At 37.3% G+C, this 12,622-nt stretch overlaps 1 protein-coding gene across 4 annotated transcripts in view; it reads right to left on the bottom strand.

Annotated features, from left to right (window-relative positions):
* The window catches only part of ARHGEF4 (Rho guanine nucleotide exchange factor 4), a 1,506,374-nt gene that overhangs the window by 307,757 nt on the left and 1,185,995 nt on the right, over window positions 1-12,622 (bottom strand). The window lies entirely within an intron of this gene.

The raw sequence follows: 12,622 nt of genomic DNA, 5'->3' as shown, positions 1-12,622 counted from the left end.
TGCTACTCTAGGAAAATGAGTTTTGGGTGAAGTTAAGTGGACAGGAGGGTAATATTGTTCTTTAATATTATGCTGTCTTGTTTTCAGTGGATTTTCTTTTTTGTAGCACGCATATTTGTATTTACAGAGGAGAATCTTTTTAATGTATCCCAAGTTTTAATTTGCTTTACAGTTATGGGAGCTTATTTAATCTTGGAAAATAATCACAGCTGCTAGATACACAGGGTAATATCATGATCTGAAAATGAACACAACACCTGGTATCAAAATATTCAAAACGTGTAAACCTCTGAAAAGTTGCTAAATAGCTTCATACCTCTCAACTATCCATATTTTTTTCAGAATGTCCAGATGTTTGTCTCATATTTTGGTCTGTTCCTCATAATATTTGTTGTTTTCTGACAAAACATTGAGGACGGATGTCACTAAATAATGACAGACATTTGAGTTTCAGACTTCATATCATTCAGAAAATACATGCTAATGCAACACCTTTTATTGCAGCAACTTTTTAAGTTTATAAGAGCACTACTTAAAATTAGTCCCTATCTTGGAGCATTTGTCCCCCCATTATTTCTGGCTTTGTCCAGATTTATTGTGCTAAGGGTTGAGAGGTATAGCATCAACATAATAGTAACACTATTAGTGTCTCTAAAAGTCTATCAGCAAAAAGATAAGGAATTACATTACCTGACAAGAACTAAAACAAGCTGCTGGTAAGCAATGGATCTGTGACATCTGTGGTGCTTTGCACAGTGGGAAAGTGACAGTGATAGTAAAAAGCACTGATAGGTTAAACATTTCTTTTGCATGGAAGTGATTAATAATTTTAATTCTCCTTGAAACACAAGACTACTTTCAAATGCTTAAATCCTTATATAAATAAATATTACCACCTGTACTGTTCTGCAACACCTCCGTTATTTTATTATTATTATTTTTTTTTTTTGCAGAAACTGTACTTTCTTTTTATGGAAATACAGTCTAACTACAACATGTTTTAAAACCCAACAGCTATCATGAAAAACCCATGAGGTCTTTACAAAACTTGTATATTTCAACAAATTATTACAGAGCTTTAATACAGGTGTAGCTGAAGTAGGTTCCTTCCTACCTGACTCTGGTGACACCCCTATAGGCCCAACACACCAAGGTGGCAAGAATGACAGATTTTATTCTAGGGGACACATCTAGTTTAAAAGGCAATAGCACAACACAAACAAATTATTTCAACAGTGCACCAGTTAGCAATAAGGCAAGGTGAGATATGCATGCAATGAAAACACACATTCACCCTCTTCCCCAGAACTCAACAGAAAAAGGTCTTGACATTCAAACATGCACAAAGAAGGCAATATCAATGAGCAGTAAAGCTTTATAATGTAGCAATTCAAACACGGGAAAAATGCAATGTCATTAAGCAATAAAAGAGTTATAATACCACAGTATAGACATGAGAAAATGCAATGTCATTGAGCAGCAAAATTCATGAAGGCAGCAGTACTATCACGAGCAAAATGCAATGTCATTGAACAATGAAGATTTATAATGCAACAACACAAATATGAGAAAATGCAATGCCATTGAGTAGTACTAACACCCTCAACCCCCATGACCAATTCTAAACAGACCAACTATGAAACACTCCATTATACCCTGTTCACTGGCCAGTGACTACTTACAGTCTTGCTGCCGGCATAAAGGGGTCCAAGTTGGAGCTCATATGGATCCCAGTTATTTGTAATCCACAAAGCATTTGGGGGGATCCACAATCTTATAAAAATATAAAATGATGGCCAGAGCCTCTCACCACTCTGTTGAGAATATCCTAGTGACCAGGCATCGTGGTTCCTCTGATGAGAAAAGTAGAAAAATCACCTGTCAGAACTCTGGTAATCATCTATGGCTTCTCTGTACTAGGCCCAAAGGAACTCCTTTTCTTGCTAAATCATATGCAGGGATGGAACTACTGGTTTCAGACTTCTCTCCTGATTCCACAAAATACCATCATCCAGGATTTCGGCAAAAGACAGACACAATCTGTCACTTCACTTCCCTGTCCCAAAGCACTAGAAAAGAAAATCCAGTCATGCTGCAAGGCCCTTTTTCTCTTCAGCTCCCTGTTTCAGTCTTCCCTCCTTCAGCTAGTGTTCCAGTCCCCCCTTTCACTTTCAAAATGGTCTTTTATATTCCCTAAAAGAGCTCCACCTTGTGGTGTAATGAAAAACTACAGTCTATTACTTCTACAATGAAATACACATACACACTATGTGTTTCTAAGCTAACAAAAGAATAAGGAATCCCCAGTTTGCTTTACATAAGACAAAAATGATCAGGAAGAGAAAGAAACAGAGACAGTAAAAAAAAAAAACAGAAAGAGAGAGAGACAGAGAGAGATAACTAGTGTTAAGGGTTTAGTATAGAAGAGTGGGAAAGAGAATGTTCTGAAAATGAACATGAGGTTGAGGAAGTGACATGAAAAGCAGAGATTTTTCTGCATCTAAGAGTGTACTATAGCAGATGTCCAAGCAGGATGCTGGATATGTTGTGACAGGAAATAAGTGCTAAAAGTTGTACTATGGAATAACAATGTTAATTTAAAATAAAACTAAAAGCCAATGTTCCTTTATAAAAAATAGGGGTGGGAAATGAGGGATCTCACTGCAGTAAATGGGTGAGAAAAAAGAAAGAATGTAAACAGTAAGGAGAGTAAGCAAGCAGAAAATGGTGAATTGGTGAGGTATACAGTGTTAGCAACTTACTGACTTTTGCTTGGAAAAAAGATGAGTCACAAATACTATGTTTATGGATGATGGTTATTCATGCATTAGATATTACATGGGGATGTAGTTAATGAAATATGGTATTCAAAGACTAACAGCTCTTTAAGACAAAACAAAGTGAGTAAAGGGGAGATAATATTACATATGATGAATGGGACAAGTAACATTTTGGACGAAGTTAAGTATGAGGGGACTGACATGCTGGCAAAAGACAGAGGTAGGCAAAAAATGGTAGGTGACCTAATACCCAGGTCATAAGATAAAGGGGAAAAAGGATATGGAAAGAGTTGGTACCATTGATGTAGATGGTTTGGCCTTGACTATGTTGCTGCTAACATGGATTTAACTACTCACCCTGGGGACCAGAGGTGTGAATAGATGGGAGTGAATGACTGTCTCTGGCTCATCCCACTTAAGGGGATATGTGGGAGGGGATTCCACCATGGGAGCTCCTGCTGGTGCATGCTAAGAGAGGAGATCCTAATAAGGGGTCCTGGATACACACAACATAATATGAGAAGAGCTGGTGTTTGCAGAAGCATGTTTGTGGTGCACAGTGTACACTGCATGAAGTGATATCATCTCTCAAATGGAGAGGACTGGGCAACTTCTGTTAAATGTACAGACAAGAATGGAGGCCTCCTATGGTTCTGTGAAGCCAATGGCTTTTCACAGTACACAAATATGTGGAAAAGGGCTGGATGCAATCTGGGTGCTAATTGGCCAAACTAGTTAGAAAAGGATGATAATAGATTTCTAACTAGTATAAGTAGATGGGTAAGGAAAATAATGGTACATTTTAACCTTCTGGCATTAATCTAGGAGGTGCCAGGGAACTGGTAGACAAATAATGGAAGAAGAACTTGAGTAGATAACATTGACTTCATGAAGGTAACAGCAGGACTTGATCCCCATGAATGAGGAAGGCATGACAGGGCTGCAAATACAAAAGGCATACATAAAGAACGTGGTTTGTGAATCTTACAGCTTGGAGGGATGACTGATGATTTGCAACAGAATAACAAGGACTGAGGTGTAGTACCTTAGCAGGGTGGAATATAAGGAGAACTATAGGAGAGTGTGGGCAGATGGGAATGGATAAGGAATGTGTTGCTTTAAGAAAGGACCAATGAAGGCACTCGGGCACTGCATCAGCCAGAGAAGGTAAAGATAGCAGGGTACAGCTTGAGTTATAGAAAAGGCTGGAATCCTGGTAAAAGCAGGACCTGAGGTAGTCCAGAACTGCAGGCATATGTGTTCCTCCAAAGGCAGTACAGAACTGTCAGGTTCTAATTCTAGGATGATGCAAGAGCCATTACAGTATTTTAAAGCCTGCTGGGGGACAGACAACGGCTGCTGTAGTGAAACTATTTTGAATACTCGACAATAAAAGGCAAGGATGTTTTCTTCTTGATCGATGAATCTGTCAAAATTGTTTCAAGATATAGATTAAGAAGACAAGATGCAACCCCCCACCGCAGGCACTACTCTGTGTTTTGTTTTTCGCTGTTTCTCCTTTAAAGAGATTTGATAACCTGCTTACTAATATTTAGTGTTACTAAACAAGTAGGAGAGAAAGCTTAGAATTAAGGAATCGCATACATACTGCTGTGGGGCTCCATTTGTTTGGTCAATGTCCAAAATATCAAACATTCATGCATTCATATTTTGGAACATTGAAACAGCTTTTATGCCAGTTTTTGGTATGTTTAGGGATTGGTGTTTTACCGTTTCCCCAATGCAGTGCAATCTCAGTGGTAGTATATATAATTAGCAGGAGGTTTAGGGGGCACAGACCGCACATTGTGGTTACAGAGGCGATTTTCCCCCTGCATAAAACATGTTTAAAGTGTAGATTTTTTGAGGATTCACTGTTTTGTGTTTCGATCTTTTAGGATCACTGGTTTAACCGATCTTATGATAGGAATCCCTGCTATGATATCTCCTTTCACTCAGTGAATGTTCCTGACACAAGCTGGTGTTACTTGTCACCTGTAACAGCAGTGAGCTGCTATTTTGTTAAACAGATTTGTCTATAGTATTACTGTTGTGCAAAATTTCTCATCTTGACACTTGAGTATTGCTTTATTTGTTATTTTAGTTGGGTTCTTTACGACACTTTGGATGAACAGCTCATTTTTCTCTCAGATGCAGACCTGCTAAGTATTTTTGTGAGCTGTAACTGTGCTTTCAATATATAGAAGGAGCTCTATAGGCTTACAATATCCTTTTAAGAACTATTTGCTTTTCTACATATTTGAAATGAAGGGGTATAACCAATACTGAAATGAGGGAATTAGTAGTTTGGAAACCATGAATGGCGGCATAGATTTGTCTTATAAAGTAATATTAGTATTCAGGAATGCTGGGTGTTAGGCCCAAAGTTAATAGAAAAATTCTTTAACCTCTATGAAGCTAGGGGTTGATTTGGCCTTCCTACAGAAAACAAAGCTGTGTGTGAGGCATAACAGGAGACTAGAGATATAAAGTGTGGGGATCCATAGTTACTGTACCTTTTCAGAAAGAAAGGTGTACTGATTTATGACTATTTATACTAGAGTTAGATGCTCAAAGGAGAAGCCAGGCAGGCAAGTGACAAGGTCTGATGACAAATGGAAAGTGGTCATTTTGACCTGTGTTTATGGTTGTAGCTAAAAAAAGTTTGTCCCTTTTTAAACCTGAGGAAACTAAACATTAAACTATCTATCGCCTGTGCTTGTGGGAGGGGGTTTGAATGTCATTCTTGTTCAGTAGTGGACAGAACAGATCCCAAGAGAGAGAGAGAGAGAGAGAGAGAGATGAATAGTGAAATGTAAAAGCAGAGAAGTATCACAGCAAGATCTTTTGATGGATATTTTATGTTCTCTTAGCCAAGATAAGCCAGACTTTATGTGTAGCACCTAAGGTATGCAGCCATGCAGTAAACTGGTCTGCTGAACCACATTTACATTTTGTTTTAGACCTCCCTCATTCTTGTTTCTACATCACTGGTCTCTCTCAATAATTAACCTCAAGATTTTAGTCAGAGGGAGAAAGTTTAGCCCCTTATTCTGATGATTAGATTCTTTGATTCTTACGTACACTCATGACCTAAGAATATCTCATTAAGAAGATAGCTAGATTTCCATAGATGAGCTTGCTGAAACATAGCTCATCTAAATGTAAAACAGATATTGTAATTTTCCTCACACTTGCTAGTTATGTTATCTCAGAAGTTATGCAGCCCCAGAATTCCAACACATTTATTGCTCTCTCTTTCTCAATTGTGACCTTGGACTCAGAATAATTAAGAAGGGGGAGGGGTATTGATGTTGATGGTGCAGCTCCCCAACCTCAGGACTTAAGAGCAGTTTGACCCCTGCTAAATTAATTATTTGAGCTATGCTGGTATATACTTCATTGTTTATTTGGGTTCTGTTTCAAATTTTTTTTTGTTTTGTTTGGATGGGGTTTGTTTCAATAAGTACGACTGGATACACAGTGCACAGCTAAATAGATGCAATGGATTTATTCATTCAGGATTCCAAACTCACACTTAGTCTGGAGCAAAGGACAGCCAGAACTGCATAACGTCAGCTCTGCACTGACAATTCAGCCCCTCACCCTTAATAAAGTTTCATATTGAAATCAAGTCCACAGCAGAGAGCAGAGCAGCTGAAACAGAATCACAATAAACTACACACTTCAAGCAGTTGTATTACAATGAATTTCATTCTGACAGCAATCTCTGCGTATGGCTTGAGTGATAAGAATGAAACCATTTCAGGACCATAGTCATGACACTTTAGTGAGCTGTCAGATTCTTCAGTAGGAGCACTTGGTCCTCCATGAAAAATGTTGACAAGATATTATAAATGATTAAGACAGAGCAAATCCTTTGTTCCTGAGAAACTAGGAGGTTTTATTTTGCAGATCTGATGAAGGCTGAAAAGCTGAAAGTGCTTATCTACAGTTGAGCTCTGTTTTATGTTCACCCTTTAGTTTGTTTTTTATATTAAAAGCTTTGTGATTTTATTTGATTCTTTTGAAAAAATTCTTTGACATCTCTGGTCTGCTCCTGGATTTTTTACACAGTTTTCTTTTGTAGCACTGCTTAAAACCTGAACGAAATGGATGAGTAATTCATAAGGAGATAGACAATCCACCAGCACTGCACAAACAGCCTTCTCGATATCTTTATCAATAAGCACTTTGCAAGGTATACCAAAGATAAAGATTGTTTTATGAACATGGGAGTTACCAAAGCTTTCATCAAAGAAGTCAAGAAAATCTCACTGCTCAGGGAGGATCTGACTGCAATGAAAACAATTGGCCAACTCAACAAAAGGAGAAAAAAAAATCATTTGCTAGTTTGGACCAGTTCACCTATTTCAGGGTGAACACAAGCAATAAACTATCTTTATGACTTCCTTAATATTAACCAGTTAAAACTCAGCTCACTAGGACCCCAAAAACATGTAATTTAATAACCTCTAATATCCACTGGAAGTTACTGAGCCTGAAGAAGGATAGTTTGTGTGTGAAATATGAGCCACTTCCTCACATTGCTTTAATGAACATGTTCACCAGATATTGATACAGACTACAGTGCACCATTGTTCCACCACCTGCAACGCTGAATGGTACAGTTTGCATTGTTGACACAGTACTGAAAGAGAATGTAGCTGTTGTTTCCAAAACTTAGTTAACTGGGGTAGTGTGCACCCAGACTACGTTTGTCCTGAAAGAGCAGAATACCCTCCAACACTATCCCTCTCCATGTCAAAGCTCTTAACACAGGAGCTAAGGAATCTAAATCACATGTCATCATTTCATTAGGGTATCATGGCCTCAGGATCTTCTGCACCCTAAGATTTACTACTGGATCCAATTGAAGCATCAGAACTGTACTCTTTGTATGATATAAATCGTCTCACTGGACAAACCCCAGTACTGGTGATTTCATGCTAGTGCGTAGATATCTAAACTTAACTATACTTGATGGTGGTCTTACCTAGAAAGTAGAGTCATCCTCAGGTTTAAAACAGCTATATCCAGCCAGAATATTACACCCATGGAATGACCTGTAGAATAGGTCATAGTGCTAATAACTAACATGCGCAACATCTCTTCTATTAGCTGATGGGCTTAAGCAGGCTAAATAATCTGATTTGGCATCAAGCAATATATGAGAAAAATCACTCCAAACCAGTCAACTTGGTATGTCAGCAAAAAGCCAATTAGGATACCAATGAAATTTAGCAGAAATTATTTTTTTTTTCAAATTATGCAGCAGACAGTAAACTTGTCTGTATGCTATGACTCAGTGAGAGCTAAGTCTTAATGAAGCAACAGGTCAGAAAATCAATATTCGTTGCGGACAGACCTGTTATACACAAACACTATTACTTTTAGGGAATAGTCTCAGGATGCTAGAATAAGCACCCTACTTGTTTTTAGGATCCTTGGGTACCTGTCAAAGGCACTGCAAGCCAAGATCCGAAAACGGCTACCATGGAAGAAGTAGACCCTTACACTAAAGATGTGTGTTTGGTTTTGGTGGAAAAAAATGAGTCTCTTGCCTGTCATACATCTCAGGATGCCAACAGGGTATTTTGGCTTTTAAAAGTAAGCCCCAGACAGCCTAGAAGTACAACAGGGGTTGATTTATATACAAGTCTCATTCAAGCACAGCCAAACACCAACTATAAAATGAGACAGTTTACAGCATCAAGCAATATGTACAAGATAAATGATTCATTAAACCACCCAAAGTGATCATATAGTCAATTCAACAAATATGAACCCAATAAACATGAATACAAATAAAATAAAAATACTAGATCTTTAAAACAGTGAATGAAGAATGAACTCAATCAGTCCTGCTCACTAAGTTAAAAATATGCCCTTCCTCTTCCAGCTTTAGACTCATTTCAAAATAAACACCCTTTACAAGACACTCTAAACAGTGACATACTGTGTCTCCCTGATGCTGTAAAGCCTAGATCACAATTCTTAACAAAATAGTCCCTAAAACTGAAAGCTTGAATACACAAATGCTTGATAAAACAAGTATTTAATTAACCTGTATAGTTTATGAGAAAACACTGCACATTCTAAAAATTAATGAAAAAAGTTTTTGCAAGAGGGCAAGCTGTTCTGCATCTCCCAAGGTGGGCTTCATTCTCACACTCCTCTTAATTTGTTATTACAACTTCGAGGTCACTGCATCTCAGAGAAGGAATGATCTCTGGCATAAATAAAAAAAAAAAACTTTCTATTTACACTGCTGACTGCAAATTTGAACAAAAAACAACATACATTTTGAACAACACATGGCTTCCGCTATGTAGCATGCAACAAAATACAAGCAGTTAAGCAACAAACAGTAAAAGTCAAGCAACTGTGATATGAACAATCTTATATGGAACATCTGCACATAATCCAGCAAACAAGGTATGCAGTTTTGTTGTTTTCATAGAATCCATGCAAAACTACTACTTTATGGAATAATATAAAAAGTGTTTTCAGTACAGAATGTGCAACATTACTACCATGTACTTTTATCATTAAATTACTGTATCGAAACTACTGCCCATCACTGGCATACAAAAAAAAATCCATTTCTAGTACACACTACACTGCCAAAACAAAAGCTCAAACACGTTCATAAGACAATCTTACCTCCTCCCTACTATGAAACACTCACTCCTGTACTAACCTATAATACTAACTGCATGGAATAGTATTTCACAACAGATCTGGAAATACTTCCAGACTTTCCTATTAGTTAACCACCTAATAAAATTGTCCTGCAATGCTTCGGCTAATCTATTAACAGTAACCCTCTGCTCACTGACACGACTGTTAAACTCAAATCAGATTTTATGTATCTGCTAAGCACATCACACTCATCTTAACCAATTACAATGTGTGTACTATATTACAGACTGTTAAAACAAGAAAAATACATTAAAATGAGACACAAACCTGATTATGATCAAATGGACAGAGCCACAAATATTGCTGCAATAAATTAGAGGCCTTATTAATGAGATAGGTATTTAGGGACCTATTAAAGCATCACATAGATAGAGTCATCCAAGCTATCTTTTCAATTGCATACTTCTGACTATTTGATAATGTCATTAAGTCTTCTAATTAATTCTAAATAACAGTTTCATGAAAAAATGCAGACTTTTAGTCCATTCTAGCTTACTTTTGTGTAATGATTGATTTCCTTCTGAATGTAACTACATTTATATTACTCTAAAAATGCCTTTGGACCAGTTCAATTAACTCATTATCAAATAAATAAAATAGAATAAAAAATACAGTGACCTTTTTCATGGTCAACTGAGATATTTAACAACTAATGAAACCTAGATTAGGCTGAATATGCAAGTAACAGTAACAAAAAAGAATAACCAAAAACTATTCAAATATGTGAATAAAATACAGTAAAACTGTAAAAATGAACACAACAGAATGAAAAATAAATCTGTCCATGAAGCACAAACAGTTTACCTTCATGCAGACCCAGCTTTTTTACTATATAGTAAAAATATTGCCACCAAAAATGTTTAAAAATGTCAGCTTCTAAGTCCTACCTCGAGCTTCCAACTTTCCAACATGGTCTACAACCCACTAAGAAAATGTAGAATAAGTCCAAATCTGAAGGCATCTTTTAAGAAAGCAGCCAAGTGGCACGTTCCTAGCTTTTTTGTCTAAACTTTAAACATTTCAGCATAATTCATTGCCCTTTTATATGCACAACCCCCCCCCCCCAATGAAATCACAATGACCAATGACATTCTGGTTGCTGCATAACCAAGCATCCAGGACAAAATCCTGACCCTAAATATAAGGTACAAAAGTGCTAGCCATTTGAGAAATGGCAGTGTAACAAGTAAACAAAACTGTGTTAATGGCAGATGCCTGTGATAACAGGCAAACAAGCTAGGGCCCCCAAAGTGTCAGTGCTGTATCCAGCTACTGCTGAACTGCATGGACACATGCACACCACAAATACAGCACTGATGCAAGCAGACAGTGATGTGGATGTGAGACCTTGAAATAATAAACATCAATTCAACACTGTAGTACTTCAACAGGTATTTAAAGAAAATTGAAGTATATACTGAATTGTATATTTTACACACTATGTTGCAACAGCAAAGTTATAGATTTAGAGGTAATTAAGAGTGAATCAGACATTAGTGGATCACAAGTAGCAGCCAACAAGTAATCTACCTGATCACTTTCCCTTTCCTCATCAAGGGGTAGCTGTTCCAGAATATCCGGGTTTCCTTCTGTATGCAAGTGCCTTCAATACTGCCAAGCTCCATGTACATTTTGCTATTTACAATTACTCCTCTTAAAATCCACAAAGGGAAAATATTTTACTTACCACTGTCTAGCAGAATAGCCTTTTTCAAAATATTATTTACTTTACTTACAAAATGTACTCATCCTGTTGTGCATTCCGCTATCATTAAAGAGATTTCCGGATTCTGAAGCTCAGCAGGTGGTTGTTTTTATTCATATATGAAGGGGAAGGCCCTATTATTTCCATCCTTAGGGAGCTGCAGTCTATTAGCCCTGAATAGGTTGAGATGGGAAGCTGCTCGCTGAGTGACACTTCCCTGCTGCTCATCCTGCTTAAGAGCTCACCATGTCCAAACATGCAAGAAGCTACCATCTTAATCTCATCTTTGTAGCCTGTGAGTTGTTTAAGAAAAAGCAGAAATTTTCAACCATGTTGGTCCTTGGCTTGCATTTATGGTGACCTTCTACTCAAGTCTGATGCGGAAAGCTTTACATTTGGGAAGCTTGACTGAATAACAATACACAGTATTTTAAAAAATAACCAACTGAAACATCCTGTTCCACTTCTGGACTTTTCTTCTACAACTAGCTTTATTTTGGTAGAAGGAGGAGAGTGAAGATATGTACAGCTGGTATCCACAACTGACGAATAGGATGCTCTTGTTTGAGATCAATGAAGAATTAATGGAATTAAGTAATGTTTAGTCTTAATTTTAGGAAGAGGTGAACACTGTAAATCTTTAAAGACTTCACACCTAGCTTAGTTTACCAGGAAGTCCATACCATTGTTTATATAGCAAAGTTTCCAGAAACAGTGATTTTCACATGCAAAAGTAAGGTATTCATATAGGAGTAAGACCATTAGATGGTCTAACAAGGTATTCCAAAGATCACCAATTCATTTGATATATGGTGCTGTGGGATTCATCCAGACTTAAGTGTTTGTAACAGATAAGAGGGGGAGCTGTTGATCTTGTTAGATATTTGTTCTTCATCTGTTTGAAAAATTCTGGGACTGCTTAGTTATTCAGGCACCCTGGCTAACAAAGTAACTGGATGTGCTTTGCCTCATGGGGTGCAGGATAAAAATGGTCAGGTCAGCAACTTATGGCATGCTTAAGTGGATGGATAACATGTATGTTTGCTGACAGTGTGCACTGAATCTCCATCTGCTGGGGATCAGAAATCTGATTTTACATTGGTTGAAGAAACAACTTTGTACTAGGCATGTCTTAGTTAAAACTGGATCTGCTGAGCTATAGAACAAATATGGACTGATCACTGTAAATTACTGACTTTCCAATGATATTAATTTAATATTAGGGTGTCATATATAAGCAGATGCAACTATTATCCAGAGATTTAACCCTGGACAATGTACATCAGTTCTCTGAAGAAACATGAACAACTTTCATCTTTATACGTAAGACTTTGCGAGAATCTGTATAATGCAGACAAGTGGTTCCTTAAATACATATTGCAGTCACAAGTTCAATCATATTAGAAGAATCCTTAAAAAAGACTGTCCTTTA

The sequence above is a fragment of the Protopterus annectens genome, chromosome 4.part1 (genome assembly GCF_019279795.1).
Source record: "Protopterus annectens isolate FY-2018-M chromosome 4.part1, PAN1.0, whole genome shotgun sequence".
Classification (NCBI taxonomy): Eukaryota; Metazoa; Chordata; order Ceratodontiformes; family Protopteridae; genus Protopterus; species Protopterus annectens.
Note: the sequence above shows the minus strand (reverse complement) of the source record. Positions and strands in the feature narration are given on the sequence as shown.